The following is a 17088-nucleotide window of genomic DNA, read 5'->3' as shown; positions in this document are numbered from 1 at the left end:
AATGATAGAAAAGGCCAAGAAGTCAAGGGGTCAAAATGGCCACCTAAACGGAGAGACAAGCAGGGAGAAGTCAAAGAATAAAGTTCAGATACTGGACAACTTGACAGGCCTAGCAGGGGTGAATAGCCACTGAAGAGAAAAACAAGAATAAATACACTGGGCTGAGAAACCAAATTGAAGAAAGAAGGAGAAATGAGTAGGGAACACGACAGGGGGGACAGAATGACCTTCCGTGTAGACACATTTGGGAATCAGTAATTTTTCTGTGTTCAGCATCGATTTGAATGGCCACTCCTGGCAGCACAAGAGATCAAATCCTGCCCATTCTGGACTGTGTCTGATGCGCCACGACAAAGCCACGGGTGGAGTTGAGGACGCCAATTCCCGTCGTCAGTAAGACTGTTTACCTCTCTAAGAGCTCACAGGTTACTGGATTTATGGGTTAGGATTTGTCAGGAGTGCCAAAGCATTTGTCTACATGAGAAAGTTACACAAGGTGAATTTAAGTCTTTAAGTTGATTTAGTTGACCTAGTGCAAGTCCTTGTGTGGACACTTTTATTTCAGTTTAAAGTGGCTTATTTGCGTTTAGCTTAAACTTACTCCTAATCAGTTTAAGCTAATTGATGCAGCTTCCGTCTATGGAGAAGCCCAAAGTGCCATGGAAAGATCAATGGAATTTATACTCATAAACCATTTGGGTGCTTTTGAAAATCCCACCCACTGGCAGGCCGTGTCTTGGATCATGGTGGGGATGTGAGGGTGGTTGGCTGAAAATGTGGAAAGCTTTGGAAATTGGCAAACTAGGAATTATTGTGCCAGTGCAGACCAGGGTCCCTTTAGCCTCTGAAAGTGGCCAGGACCAGCTGCAATGAACCAGGTGCCAGGAACCCTGCAGTGGGCTGTAATGGGGTAACCTGCCTACAGGGAAAGCTTCTTCCTAACCCCTGTCAGGTAGCAATTGGTTTATGCCGCGTAGCTTGGCTGTTTGTATGACTTGCAAAACTCTGATTTGTTGTTTGCCTTTTTACTTTAATTGTTACTAACATTGAGGAAATCCCTGGGATTGCCCTGGCTGTAGGGGTGATCCAAGGAATTACAGACCAGTAAATCTTACATCCGTACCTGCTATTTTGGGAGAAGTGATAATTCAGGAAGTTAACCAGAATAATAAAATATCTGGAAGATCGGGAGGGGATTCTGTAGCTGTTGCAGAGGATGATCAGGACAGAGGCCAGACTGAGACTTCAAAAATAAAGCTCCATGACTTGCCACCTGTACAGAGGTTGCACATGGGCAGGCAGGGAGACATTTTAGTTTGAACTGTCTCTCATACAGACCCGAGTCTCCCTCTCTGCTCTGCATTTACAGGTGTTTGTACCATCTAAAGTCAGACAGAATCTTGTGCCGTCAAAGAACAGAATCTGAGGCTGAAATGTGTCATGGAGGCAGATGCTGGGAGAGAGGAAGTGGTCCTGGCATGATAGCGTCCAGGGAAAAACCCAGACTTCTGTTTCTGCAAGGGCCCAGCCCTGAAGCTTTGTAGTGTACAGTGGGGCAGCCTCCCTTCTCTCTCAGCCAAGAAGGCTGTGGCCCTGGGAAGGAGGGCAACATATAATGCACCTATTCCCTTGTAATGTGGGGGGAGGAGATTTGTGGGTGCTCACTTTGCCTGGTACAGGGGAGAGGATTAAGATTGGCTTTGGCCCAGTCCAGCCCCCAAGGGCAGAGGAAGAGTGGAAGGCTGCAGCACTGCACAGATGACTGGCAGAAAAGATCTGAGTTATAAAGCTGGTGTTCTGAGTTCTTTTTGTTTGAAAGACTTTGCTGCCCATCTGGGTGGAGCTGGATGAGTGGCTGTTGTTAGCCTGGCCATAGCGTGGGTAGAGGGACAGAAGGGCCCAGAACAGTGTTTCTCAAGTGAAGTCTTTTCTTGCAGACACAACCTCCTGGGCTGTGATTGGGGGAGGGAAGAGGCAGGGGCAATGCAGTGGCCCTTCCCACTCCCTGTTGCTCCTGAATGCAGCAGCACCGCCTTGATGTTTGTTGATGGGGCTGGCAGCAGGAGTTAGTCCCTGCCCAGCCCCCTGCCCCTGGATACACCTGGCAGCTGTTGAGTTCCCCGCCTTCCCAAGGTCTGTGGGACTCGAGCTCTGGCCATGGGGCTTTGATCCCCATCCCCTGGATTTTGGGCTTTGGCCCCCGCTGCCTCCCCTGGCACCTCACTCCCATCGCCTCTGGCCCCCATTGCTTCTCCAGACTCCCCATCCAGGGTGTAATTTCTCCTAGGCTTTCCAGAGCTAAGTAAGTCTGCTGTGAAAAGTGGTATTAACAAACATACAAGAATCACTTTTCACAGCAGATTCAATAGCTCGCAATACATGAATTACAATGATTTGGACGTGCCTAGGTGCAGATTTATTTGTTTTTCCTAAAGTTAATTAAGTATTTTAGAGAAAAGTGTGAGAGTGGCCGCCAGCAAAAGTTGGTGGCTGCACCCTGAGGCCACCAAAAAATTTGTCCTGAGAACCCCTGGCCTAGAGCTTTTCCTATTACCTTCTATTTTAAAGCAGACACTCTGGGCCAGATCTTAAACTGGACTGACTTCAACTGCCTTACACTAGCTGAGAATCCAGCCCATAATGTCTGTTTTCTGTACCTGCATTTTGAAAGAGTTACACAAAAACATCCCATGTACTGGTCATTCCCTTTATGTTGGCAGGCTAATGACATTTTTTTTTTAAATAAATGAATAGCCAGTTTTCTTCCTTTATTTGTTTTTCAAAGGTTTCCCTTTTGTAGCCAGCCATGCAATAGAGGACAAAATAGAAATAAAATAGGAAACAGAGAACTTTGAATGGTTCTGGGTTTTTCAAAATTCTAGTAACATCTCCTAGTGGGTCTGTGCAATTAACCGGTACAAGCTACTAACCCAAAATATGAGGCAAATATAGAGATCTGTGTTTCAAATTAAGGGTTTGTTTGGTCTGGAGGAGTCGGAGAATGGTATAGAATTTTAGTACAATTTAAACTTTTTTCCAGTCAAGGTCACACACAGATCAACAATCTCATTGTTCCTGAGGATACCTTAACCTATTGTGAGCTTCCCTGCATGGACAGGGGCTACCTACTTCACCATTCCTCCTGACTCCCTTTTCCTACACAATATAGAAGGGAGTGAAATAGGCTACCAAAGCTATGGTGGGGACAGCAGAGACCCTGTGACTGGTGGTAAGGACTATGTGGATCTGTACTTAAACATGTACATGTATGTATTAGCAATTAACAATTAATCAGCAGAATACACATGCCAAGCACCTAATGCTCACCACTCCCAATAAAGCAGGCAGATGTCTCCCGATGGCCAGTCAGGGTCCAATCTCATCTGGGACTCCAACTTCTGCCCAGTCTGGTCATGCAGGGTTAAAATTTTTAGCAGTTTTGGTCTTGAGATGTGTCCCGGAGTTAGGTTCCAACAAGTTTCTTTTCTGACCCGCATTTTATAGTTAAAATGAGAGTGCTCCTTATCTATGGCTTAACCAACTATTTTACTCAAAGCTTAATGATACAATAATTCTAACCACTCACAACACTTAGTGGGCTAAAACAGTGTCTCTAGCAACAGCGAAACCTTGTAATTTCTACTTATCAGCAAATGCAACTTTCAATAAAAACTCACACGGGCAACCCATAAGAAAAAAAAGGTTACTCACAAGTAACTGCTGTTCTTCGAGATGTGTTGCTTATGTCCATTCCACCATAGGTGAGTGCACGCCTCCATGCACAGTTACTGGAACTTTTTTCCCCTTAGCAGATTCCGTAGGGCCAGCTCCAGCGCCCCCTGAAGCCCTGCACACATGCCACGGTATATGAGGTGCTGTCGGCCCTACACCCCCTTAGTCCCTTCTTTCTGCCATCTCCGGCAGCGGGGATGGGGAGTGGGTCATGGAATGGACAAGAGCAGCACATCTCAAAGAACAGCAGTTACTGGTAAGTAACCTTGTTTTCTTCTTCAAGTGCTTGGTCATGTCCATTCCACTTTAGGTGACTAACAAGCAATACCTTGGAGGTGGGTCGGAGTTACTGATCGGCTACCCACAGCACCACTCCACCAAAGCCTGCGTCTTCCCGTGCCTGCTGGACAATGGCATAGTGAGATGTGAAGGTATGCACCGATGACAAGGTGGCGGCTCTGCAGATGTCTTGCACAGCCACTCTCTCCAGGAAGGCTGTAGACGAAGCTTGTGATCTGGTTGAGTGTGCTGTGATGGTTGCCAGAAGTGGCACCCTCACCTGCTCATAGCAGAACTTGATACACAATGTAATCCACGAGGAGATGCCCTAGATGGAGACAGATTTTCATCCGGTCGGCCACTGCGATGAAGAACTGCGTTGATTTCCAGAATGGCTTTGTGCGTTCGATATAGAAGGCTCGTCTCACGTCCAGCGAATGCCATCTCCTCTCCTCCTCCGAACCGTGCAATTTGGGAAAAAATATGGGGAGAAAAATATCCTGATTACAATGAAATTGGGAAACCACCTTGGGCAGGAAGACTGGGTGTGTCCTCAACTGAGCCTTATCTTTATAAAACACCGTATAGGGGACTCCGAGGTCAGGGCCCTAATCTTGGAGACCCTCCTAGCTGAGGTGATGGCCACCAGGAAGGCTACCTTCCATGAGAACAGGAGCAGAAGGCATGAAGCCATGGGTTCGAAGTGGGGCCCAGTGAGTTGAGAGAGGACCAGGTTGAGATCCCAGCAAGGCACTGGATCACGGACCTGCGGATAGCACCTCTCCACCCCTTTGAGGAACATGACCGACATCGGGTGGGAGAACAGCAATCTCACCTCTAGCGGCTGATGGAATGCTGAAATAGCCGCTAGGCGAACCTTCAGGGAGGCCAGTGCCAGACCCTGGAGCTTTAGTTGAAGCAAATACTACAGGATCACCTGTACCAGCGAGAGGTTAGGAAGGATCCCCTGGGACTCTGCCCAACAGGTAAACCATCTCCACTTAGTCCGATACATGACTTGCGTTGAAGGCAGGACTTGTTGGACTTGCACCGAGGAGGCTCGCTTGCTCTCTGTCAGCCACAGAGCCTCCACGCTGTGGGGTGCAGGGAGTCCAGGTCCAGGTGCAACAGACAACTGTGGTCCTGGGACAGGAGCTCATGCCATTTCGGGAGCTCCAGAGGGGTGTGATCAAGAGGTCCAGCAGCATGCTGAACCAATGCTGTCGCAGCCAGGCTGAAGCGATCAAGATAACGTCCGCTCTGTCGCTCTTGATCTTTAGCAGGACTCTGAGCCGGAGGGGAATGAGCAGGAATGCATACATGAGGCTCCCTGACCAGTCCAGGAGGAAGGCATTGAGATCGACCCAGTATCTCAACCACAGAGAGAACAGAACTGTGAGCACTTGTTGTTCCAGGCTGACGCGAACAGATCCACCTGGGGAGTGCCCCAATTCCGGAAGATCGTAGATGCCACCGCTGGGTGAAGCATCCAGTCGTGGTGAGCTAAAAATGACCTGCTGAGGTGGTCTCCCTTGTCGTTCCTCACTCCTGGGAGGTGAGAGGCTATCATGTGGAAATCGTGCCTTACGGCAAAGTCCCACAGGCAGATAGCTTCTCTGCAGAAGGCTGAGGAGCAGGCTCCCCCCTGCCTGTTGATGTAGTACATGACCGCTGTGTTGTCTGTAAGCACCTGCACCACCCTGCCCACAAGGAAGCGGAGGAACATTCTGCATGCCAGGCGAATGACACTGATGTGCAGGCGCTTCTCCTCTCTCAGCCAGATCCCCTGAGTGCCGTGGTTGGTGCTGATATGGGCCACACACCCTATGTCCGAGGCGTCCAATATTAGGATAATCGAGGGGACTAATTCCTCAAGCGGAACGCCCTTAAACACATCCTGGGGGGTTCTCCACCAGTCTAGGGAGGCTAGGACAGGTGGAGGAACTGTGACCACCTAAACCAGGGGGTGTTTGCTCAGGACATACACTGAGGCCAGCCATGCTTGAAGCGGTCTGAGCTTCAGATGAGCGAGTCTCACCACAGAGGTGCAGGCCGCCACGTGTCCTAACAGCTGCAGGCAATGCCTGGCTGTTGTCATGGGGCATTGGTGCAGATAGGCGATAATGGAGACCCATCAAAGGGAAGATCCTGGATGGACTGCTGAACCTCTTGGGACAGTCCGGAGGATTGGAGCCGCGAGCATCTGCGCATAGAGATGGCAGAGGCAATAGCCCTGCCCACCGAGTCAGCTGCATCCAAAGACACCCGGAGTGCTGTTCTAGCTACCATGATACCCTCTTCCACGATGGTATTAAAGTCCAGAGCCTGGTCCTAGGGCAGAGCCTCAGTGAAGCGTCTCAGTGAGTCCCACAGGTTGGAATTGTATCTGCCTGGGAAAGCCTGCTGGTTGGCAATCCTAAACTGTAGGCTTGCCGTAAAATTTTTTTTCTCCCAAACAAGTCCTGTTTCTTATCCTTGTGTTTGGAAGTAGATCCCGGCTGCCCCTGCCTATCCCTCTGGTTGGCAGTGTCCACCACCATGGTCCCAGGGGAGAGTTGGGTAAAGAGATACTCAAATCCTTTGGCCGGGACATAATATTTTTTCTCGGCCGCCTTAGATGTCAGGGCCACTGAAGAAGGGGTTTGCCACAGGGCCTTCACTATTTTGAGGACCCCTTCATGGACAGGAAGGGCTACTCAAGCTGGGGCAGCCTCTGCCAGCACATTGAAAAGACTGTCCGTAGCCTCTTTTAATTCCTCCACCTCCAGCCCCAAGTTGGTGGCAACCCTTTTGAGCAGCTCCTGGTGCACCTGAAATCATCCAGTGGTGCTGAGTGGCCTTGGGAAACTGCTTCATCCAGTGAGGAGGAGGAGGATTGAAGGGGTGCAGCTGGAGGTGGTGCCCCCTCCTGTTGATGAGTGGTATCCACAGAGGTCCCCTCCTGTGGGTCTGAATCATCGTCTGAGGGCAGGTGATGGACCTTCTCCAATACCGGGGGCATCAGTTGTACCCCTTAGGACTTAACAGATTGGGGTCCTGGCCCCAGCTGGAAACCCCAGGGCCCCCAGTAAGGCTATTGGGGTGGCCATTGCCCTTGAGGCCATCCGGGGGCTACCTGCATCAGGGGCTCTGGCACCTTCTGTCGATGGCAGCTTGCCTGATGACTACCCCTGCAGGAGGACCCCGGAGCAGCATCAGAAGACTCCAAGGCCCTCGCCTTGGAGGAGAGCGGTGTCCTGAGTCATGGGCACTCCATCTTTCCAGAGAACACCCTCTAGACAACGCTGACCTCAATGACGATGAGGGATGCTGGGAAGCCCTGGGGCAGGGCCCCAAAAGCCATCAGTCCGCCCGTCGCTTTGGGGGCTGGGTCGGGGCCAGGGCCTGGGCTGGGTGGGGAAGGGGAGCCCTGGCAATCCATGGTGCTGGCCAGCTGACCCACCTACCCACATGCAGGAGTAGAAGCGCCGGCAGCGAGGACTGCCAACCCAAGGGCGGGGCCCCCAGCGCCGCCGGCTGGCCTTCCAGCATGGCCGCTGTGGGGCAGGTCCGCCTGTACTGCCTGCTGGCCAGCTCACCCACTCACGCCTGTGGGGGCTGGACCCTGGTGCGGCAGGCCCCAGGGCTGGGGCCGTGGCTGGGGCCAGGAAAGGGGGCCCAGGCCGGGGTCAGCATCGGGAAGGGGGGGCAGAGCTGGGACTGGGGAGGACGGCAAGAGCTGGTGCCACTTCGGGAATGGCACCAGGGCCAGTATGGAAGTGGGGCCGTGGCGCTCTGCGCCACTGGCAAGTTGGCTGCCCCACTCGCCCGCAGCATCTCACCAGAGAGTACAACGCTGCGAGATCTGTATACTCTGGCGGCAGCGCGTGGAGCGCTGTATGCACGAGACACAGCACTCCAAAACGCGGGAGAGGGACAGTGTGGTCTTGGGGCATCGCTGTCTGTGCGAGACTGCGCCCCAAAAGGCAGAAGAGGAGGGAGTGTGGTCTTGGAGCACCGCAGGGGACAGAACTGCTTCTTCACAGCCCACTCACTTCAAAACACACGCTACTTTCAGCTGCAGAAAAATCTTCCTACAGCTGCTCACTGTTTACCATTTTCTCCCACTTCAGTTGCTGTTGCCACACATACATCTTTCCAGAAGAACTGTCCCAAAAATACACTGGCAAATAGCTTAGGAAAGACAGAAGCCAATTGTTATATTAGAGTTGTTCAGGCTGAACGATATATGCTCCTTCTCCCTCTGGTGCCTAGTGAAGGCACATCTCTTCCACTGCACAATTTTGGGGTTACTCAATTCTCCTATAGAACAACACGTCGTCAAAATGTCACTGTAGCCCTGCAAAGTAAAATACCATCAAACTGTGATAGTTCCACACATTGTAGGAGGGTTTTACAGCTAAGTAATTGAGACAAACATACCTCGTGGCATCGCAGAGCGCTGGGTATGCCAGACTGTTATGGTGATATCTCGCATATACAACCTTGTGCAAGCTGGGCCTTGTATATATGTACACAGCCTTGTGTCTCACATACACAGCCTTATGTAAGCTGGGCCTTGTGTCTCATATACACAGCCTTGTGTAGGGTCCCTTGCTCCAGACTTTGATGCAGTGGTCCAAAGTAAGAGGTGTCAGGCATCAGGAAGCAGCAGTAGCAGTAAATAAAGTACTATAATTCCTAATCACTGATCAATTCTTTTAATTGTAAAATGTAGTAGTTGTAGAAGTGAATTTACTGCAGTTTTTATATCACTGATATCTAGCAAATAAAATATAATACTACATAAAAATGGTTGTGCCTAGTATTTTGATTTATGGTTGTATGGCCCACTTGAAGTACATTTAATTCAAATCTGGCCTGCCATAGCAAATGAGTTTGACCCCCCTGGTTTAGGTCCTTAAAACCTTACAGATTTACACAATATATTTGCTCACACAAATTCTTTTTTTTTTTTTTTTTCACCAATCTAATTATTTTTACACAGCTGTACACACATTACATTCCTTTTTACACATTTGGAGCCAGTTAAGTTCCAGTGAAACCCTTTTCTCCTTTAGGGATTTTAACTAAATCATACATATTCAAATTATTTTAGTCAGGATTCACAGACCATTCCTTTGTGGAAAAGGGCCCATTTTTCCTTCAGAATGGCTGCGAAGAAACCAAGAATTCTTTTCTTATAACACTTTCCACAGCTTTCAAGTGCAATTCTTTTCACTCTTCTCTTTTCATTTAAATCACTTACTTGTGCCTCCAATTTACTATATATTAGCATTGTTATGTTATTCTTTGCTGCCATAGCATGTAATATTTCACTGGCAACATGGTTTTGTAATCATAAACTCTCCATTCTTTCTCAGAGTTCTGTGTTTATCAGCCACTGTTTTTACTGAGCTGATTCTAATGTATTTTATTCATTTCTTAAGGTGGCATATTGTTCTTGTCAAACTTAAGCCACCAAGTACCATCTTTGCAACACAGCTGCCTTAATCTGTGCTGCTTTTCACATTCAAAGTGTATCCAAAGTTACCTCCATCAAAATCTCAGAAAAACAGAAGAGCAAGGGGGTGGGGAGGGGGGAGAGTGAAAGGGGGGGAGAAGCAGTAGCAGAGGAAGAAAGAAAGAGAAGTATAAACAGGAACAGCAAATCTGGAAGTGGAGCTTCGTGGGCCAGAGCAACTGAAACAACACACCAGCCCCTATCCCAGCTTAGATGACAGTGGCTCTGGTGTCCAGGGGCTGTGCCCAAACCTTGGCAAAATCTGCTTAAAGGTTGTAAGTTTTGTACAAAGGGCAGCGCTTCCTGCTTTTCCTTGGGGATATTTCTAGACTATGTTTTCTTAAACATTTTCCCAATAAAACACAAACAACAATTACCCTAAAACTTTTATATATATATATCTCAACTCATAACCCTTTTCAACTCCTGGTAGAGCAAACACAAACTCCTCTGTCCTTCAGAGTCTGTTTGGTTAACCAAGAAAACAAACAAACAAGCACACAAGAACAAACATATTTTCAGATCTTCCTCTATAGTGACAAGCTTCGTAAAGCCGGGGGTGTGCACACCAATTTTTTTACAATAATCGTGAGATACTGCCATGCTCCCCCCTTTCGCAATTCTCCACCAAAATGTTATACTTAGAAAAGACGAGCAGGATCTTATTCAGGGGGACAAGGTGAGATGCGGCGTTTATTGTACATGTAAGAATATTAAAAAGCCATCACATTCACAGCGTTCTGCAAGCTTGTGTGATATAATTCCCAGTCCTTCCATGCGTTGCTCGAGCCAGCCTCCTGTCCAACTAGGCTGGGCACAAGGAGGGAGCCAGGCCTCTGTCGGTCGTGAATCCGATGCTCCAAGATGACAATTACAGACCGAGACCCAAAGTTTCCATGTTTTTACCCATCTTTGATACTTGCTGGCTCTCATGTCAGTCTATGGGCCCCACTGTGCCATGCTGCCTCTGGGTTCAGTATAGATGTTTATCACCAGCTAATTGCAAGCATGACTGTTCTCTTATTTCTGTACTTTCTTTGTTCCCAGGGTGGATCCTTCTGTACTTTAGGGTCATTAATTTGCACTTTAGGGTCGCTGATAGGTATTCTTCGGCCTTCAGGGTCAGGATGGCAGTTGGTGTCTTCACTCCCCTTTCTGTTAGAGCAGTTTAGGTTGGTATCTTTTTATGCCATAAACATACATTCCTCACTCACACACTGAGAATTTATCAAGCTATTTTTAGGTTCAATAGTACAAGTTTCAGGAAAGAAACTGCAAGAAACTAATAAGATGGAGTCCACTTATGCCGTACTAACCAGCACTGCACCGTTATCATAACAGTACAGGAAACATTTCTGTGTGCGTCTGTCTCACTGATACAATAGAACAAGGAGTCTGCATCTGATTTTTTTGCACAACTCCTGGGGAGGGCTCACACAAGTCCCCTACCTATATGAACCCTAACCCTAGCCCCAAATCCACTACCCTAGGTCGGGGACCTGTACCAAATGGAATCCTAACCCTAGTGCAGGGACCCTACCTATGGGAACCCTAACCCTTGCCCCAAATCTACTACCTATAGGAACCCTAGCCATACTGTGGGGATCCCTACCTGTAGGATCCCTGACCCTAGGGCAGGGACCCCTACCTACGGTACCCCTAGCCCTAGAACGTGGACCCCGTCCTGTAGGAACCCTAACCTAGAGCAGGAAGCCCTAACTGTAGGACCTCTAAACCTTGCCCCATGGTTCCTAGGTGTAGAAACCCTAACCCTGGCCACAAATCCACTCCCTAGAGAAACCCTCACCTTAGCGTGGGTGTTAGTCCCAGTCCTTTCAGTTCTTAGTTTGCTGACAGAAGCAGAAGTCCAGAAGTCCAGCAGCAGGTAATATGACAGGTTTATTGGGATCTTTTCAAGCAAGAATCCATTAGGACCCCCCCAGTCCTTTACACCAATACATCTTCCCCCCTACTTCTTGTTTTACCTCAGTTTGTATAACGTGTCTTGACCAATCATTTCTTTAACAATATTACAAGGTGATTCGTAATATATTGTAACATAATTCTTTAACCAATCATATCCCACTACCTTAGCTGATGACACTTAGGCTATGTGCACATGACTTTCAGCAGCCGATTTAAAGAAATAGCAGCAGACTGTTCTCACTACGCTATTTGAGCTGGTCTCTTGTGTTCACATATTCCAACCTTAATTCGAATTAGAAAGCAGTGCAATCTGGGTAACTATCCCACAGTGCAACTAGCGACGGAGGCTGTGGCATCGTCCCAGGATGCATCGCTGTTTCCCCCACCCTTTCCCCCTCCCAAACAAACAGGAAAAGGATTTTCGAGCCGGTTTTTTTGCTCCCTGCAATCACCATTGCTTTTTGCAGCTTAGCATGGGGTACTTGAGAAAAAGAGCAAGAAGGTGAAGCAGCGGAGGCTGCCCTGCTTCAAGACATCCAGCAGAACAATTCCCAATTGCTTCAGGCAATGAATTAGTGATGCATTAGTGATTTCTGTTCCTGTATGTTGCTAGCCTTTTCTCATGCACCCAGAACCCCCCCCCCCCATATGTTGCTTGCCTTTCTCATGCACCCACCCCCACATGTTGCATGCCTTTTCTCATCCACCCAGCACCCACCCGCCCATATGTTGCTTGCCTTTTCTCATGCACCCAGCACCCACCCCCTCCCATATGTTGCTTGCCTTTTCTCATGACCTCCCCCCCGCTGTATGCTGCTTGCCTTTGATGAAAGCCTGATATCAGTTCCTGTATATTTTCCTTTGATGATACCCATTCCCTCCACCGCCCTTCCAGATCTGTGCCCAGCAAATCCCTCATGAACAAGATTTTCTTTAATAAAGAAACGTTTTGAAAAGATGCAGTCATGTCTTGGGTGAAGGGGTAGGAGGAAAGGTTCCTTCACTCTCTCCAGGGGTAGGGTAGGGTGTTTAGTTTCTTCCTTTTCCTAATCTCAGACAGTCTGTGCGCAGCACTGCTTAATGGTCGGGCCACTGGCAAGGGGTCTACAGAATGAAAAGAAAAAAAAACAAGATAGCCACAGCCAAATCAGTGAAGAACAATATACATATGTAAGATTTTGAAATAATGATGCTTGGATACAATGTAGACACAGTTTTTAAAGTTAGGAAGAATGTATCTATTGATCAATTTCAGCAATGATGGTGTGAGACAATGTTGCCTCTAGTTTGGGTATTGAAGAGGAAGAAGAGACATATGTTTCAGTTGTCATAATTATGATTTTATACAATGTAGCAAGTGACTTTCTAATGCAGACCGCATGGAGGGCTGAGGGGTAATTGGCTGGCATCACAAACCCACAGAGACAGGACCCGAGTTTGCGGGGTGGGGGTGGGGGATGGCATCACAAACACAGAGAAACAGGAACTGAGAGGGAGTGGAGGAGAGGAGGTCGGATTGCATTCAAAACCCTCACAGATGGAAAAATCGGGGGGGTGCTGTGGGGGCGTTTATCTCAGCATACATCCAAAACCCACACAGACAGGATCGGGGTCGGGGGGGGGGGGGATTTCTGTGCTTGCAGTACAAACACAGTTTCGGAGATCTAAACCGCATGGCAGGCGGGGGGAATCATCTGGCATCACAAACACAGAGACAGGAACTGAAGACAGAAAACTGAAGACAGAAAACTCACCTGCATCTTTTTGGAGAGGACCCAGAGCGGCTGGCTTTCTGGCACGTCTGATGAAGTTCCTTTATCTTGACCCTACACTGCTGAGCATCTCTCTTGTGCTTCTTCTCCAGCATGCCCTGGGATATCTTCACATAAATGTTCAGATTTCTTTTGCTGGCTCTGAGCTGAACCAGAACTGATTCCTCGCCCCACAGCCCGATGAGGTCTAAGGCCTCTGGTCGACTCCATGCTGGAGCACGTTTGGGCTTTGCAGTAGCCATGCTGAGATCACTAACAAACCTCTCTCCACGCTGGCAGCAAGCACAGACAGTGGAAATTCAAATCTTCCCGGGGCTTGAGGGGAGGAGACTTTACCTGCTATTGTGACTACAGAGCACCACAGATTGATTGGCCAGAGAGCTGAAAATGGAGCATAATGGGATACATTCCGGAGGTCAATTAATTCGAATTAAGCTCCATTACGTTCACACTAACACTAATTCAAATTTACAAAGTCGATTTAGGTGCTACACCACTTGCAGAGGTTTTTACTGGCACCTTAATTCGAATTAACAGTGGTGTCAGTGTGAATATGGGAGTACTTAAATCGATATAAGGGACTTTAAATCGACATAAGTCCCCAGTGTGAACCAGGCCTTAGTTATGCAACAGACAGAAACAATCAAAGAACCAGAGAGAAATCATTCAAATAGATAATAGAGAATAGGGTACCATAAAGATAAAACAATAAGGAGTATAGATTTTACAACCACAACTGTTGATAAGCAATTCTTTTGCCAGACAGAATGTTATCAAACCAGGTTTCCTTTAAACATCCTAGGATCTTTTTTTTATCTGGAGGTGTTAGAGTGGATCACCATCTGCACAGCCTGGTATTAGACGTTATGTTGGAATGTGTGTGTGTGACTGCATGCTTTCCAGCTTATGGCTGCCACTCCTGCATCTGAGCCAAAGCACAAGGCCTCAGACTGTTGCAGTGAGAGAAGGCCTGTGGTTTTGATTCTTTGTTTTATACCCGTATAACCAGCTAAATGATAAGGATATATTTGCAAAACATGGGCCTTTACAGGCAGGCCTGAATATCTATATTCTATATACTAACACTCCACCCCTTTCTTTTCTTTTCTTTTCTTTTCTTTTCTTTTCTTTTGGGATCCTCCTGCCCAGGTATCCCGGGAAAAGCATAGGACAGATGATAACACATTTCTTGATAGGGCCAGGCATCAAGATGGAATATGTCGACGCTCCATCTGCCCCACTGCCCCCTGTGCAATGTAGTGCCCTGCACCTTCTCTTGTACGGGCATGCTACACCTGTTCCAATTAGTGTTCCAACTTCCCAGTATAATGGGCCCAAGAAGCTTGGGTCCGGGTTGTCTGTTGCGCTGGAGGAGGGCTGACTATACTACTTCTGGGTTATAATCAGTGGCTGTACATTAGGGAGTTGTGTCCCTCTTGGCTGTTTCCATATGCAACGTAACACCAGGTATACTTAGCAATACACCAGGTGCTAGAATAATCCACAGCAACACCGAGAGACCGGACCATTGTGTAAGCGGGGGAATGGGCCCGCTATTGTGTGGAACTTTCCTTCCTTATACACTACCCTGGTAGAGTTGGCTAGCAAAAGGATCTGAGTCCCTGCTCTCACTCCCTTTACCCAGAGGCCCACCAGACCTCGAGGGCTCCCCTTCCATTCTCCTGTGTGGTGGGGTCCCTGTAACCCTGACAAGGCTGGGCCCAGGATTCCTGGGGCTCAACCCCCAATCTTGCCATGGTCCCTTAGGGCAGGGGCTAGGGTGTCCCCACTCCGGGGCACTAACTCTGCACTGGGCACTCCCTGACCCACTAATCACTGCATACCATACAAAGCAATACAATTTATTACACAAACAGCAATCAAACATCAAATAAAAAATAAGAAAAGAGGAGAAAGGTTAAAGGAAAACACCCCACACTGCCCCCTGGCCTAGGGCACCACACACAGTGTCTCTGGGGTGTAAGGAAGGTTCACAGTCCGTGTCACATGTCGCAGGCCCACCGTCCAGGCCCTGGCTATACTGCAGAGATGCAGAGAGTCAGAAACTTGCTCTGACAGTAGCCGCACACTGCCAGGCTCCCCCTGGTTCTCCCCAGCTGCTCACCGCACCCAGATCAGACGCTCCAGTCCCCATCTCCTGCTTTGCTCCGCTCAGTGCAGCTGTGCTCAGCTGGGCTCTCTGGGATCCCCTCTGGTTCTGGTGCTGTGGGTCGGGACGAGTCAGCTCAGCCTAGCTTCCTGTGCTCCTCTTCCATCGGCTGGCGTCTTTGTCCTTGGCTCGGGGCTGCTCAGCCCAGGCATGCAGCTCCAACTCATGGAGGGCTGGGTTCCCCCCGCCCAACCATCCTGGCTCCTTCATTGGCCTGTCTGCCCTGTCAATCAGGCTGACCTGAGTTGGCCTCTCTCCACTGGCCCTGGGGGCTGTTCATTCCAGGGTCCTGCTTCCTCCAGAGATGTCAAACAAAAAGACCCACTACATTTCAGTGAGGGGCTAATAGACCCCTTACAATTGTAATATAGTCCAACATCCTGGCCACCACCAGAAACACTGCTTCTCCTCCTTTGACAGGGTTAAAATCCTGTCAGTGTCATCCTGAAGTGCATAGTATCAATAGGTCCAACTACTGATGGTTGCGGTGAGTTGCTCCTGTAATTTTTGTGTACTTTTGTCCATATTGTGTGTCCATTGGATATCCACAGTGAAATCTGGTATTGTCCAAACCAGTTCAACTACTTGGTATGGGACGGAGTAATAGGTGCTGGTTTAATTGCTCACAACAATTAGGCCCATTTGTGCACCTTAGTCCAGGTGGCAGTGTATAGATGTTTGTAATCCGGTCATATGCTGGTACGATTCTTGCCTCCTAGTGTTATATTACACGATTGCATACATTCCCAACAGAATACTCCATACCCCATATACATTACCCTAAATGCCCTCCCTTTGCCATTGATCCTGCTCCTCCATAGTCATAGGAGAGGGGCACATCCAGATATTTTCACCAGATATACAGTTACTTAACGTGACGATAGTCCAATTTTCACCATTCCACCCTCCTCATCTATCTCCCAGTGGTTCCCAACACATTCCTCCTTCCCTTGTTACTCCCATAGGCCTCAGGGGAACAAACTTAGTTGCATTCCCTTCCCCCGGTATCATAGTAACTATTACACAAGTGCTGGCCCCACAAGTTGGGGATGTTAGCTTCCAAGTGGAGGGGTATGTTTTTGCAAGTGTGGATAAATATGGACTAGCCTCATGGTTTAAAACGGAAGGACATCGTTCTGACCAAGCATCCTTCATAACACTCAGTAACATGGTTAACTGAGCATTTTGTATGCCCACACACACCTCTTCCCACATTAGCCTTCTGAAACCATCCCCAACCCATGTCACAAGATCGCCTGCCCAATGAATTAACCGCAGGTTTACCTCTGCTGCCTTCCCCCATCCTGTGGCAATTGGCCGTAATTGCTGTGCCATTAATTCATTGGTTTGTTTTTGAAATTTTACATTTTGGCTTATCAATTGTTTGGTTACCCACTCATCCCCCAGCTTCCATGTACCGAGTGCTCTGTTCCCTGCTTCCACAAATCCCTTTTCTGGCGACGGTTCCAAGTAAGTCTCCTCACCCACCAATGAAATTGTTGTTTTAACCCTTCTATGTATACACTACAGTTGGGATGAATTTGATCCACCCACCATTCCTTAGGGCGTACCACCCATGTAATAGATTGAAAAGACACATTGAGGAGCGCTGATTGCATCCACTCCCATAATGGCTCCTACCCGTTTGCTCATCGGGGAATATTTCCAACTCCTGGCTGCAGCCAATTTAAATTCAGCTTTTTCCA

Source organism: Emydura macquarii, unplaced genomic scaffold, assembly GCF_026122565.2.
Source record: "Emydura macquarii macquarii isolate MOO-44397 ecotype Brisbane River unplaced genomic scaffold, CSIRO-AGI_Emac_v2 contig_1003, whole genome shotgun sequence".
Classification (NCBI taxonomy): domain Eukaryota; kingdom Metazoa; phylum Chordata; order Testudines; family Chelidae; genus Emydura; species Emydura macquarii.
This window is presented reverse-complemented; position numbering follows the sequence as displayed.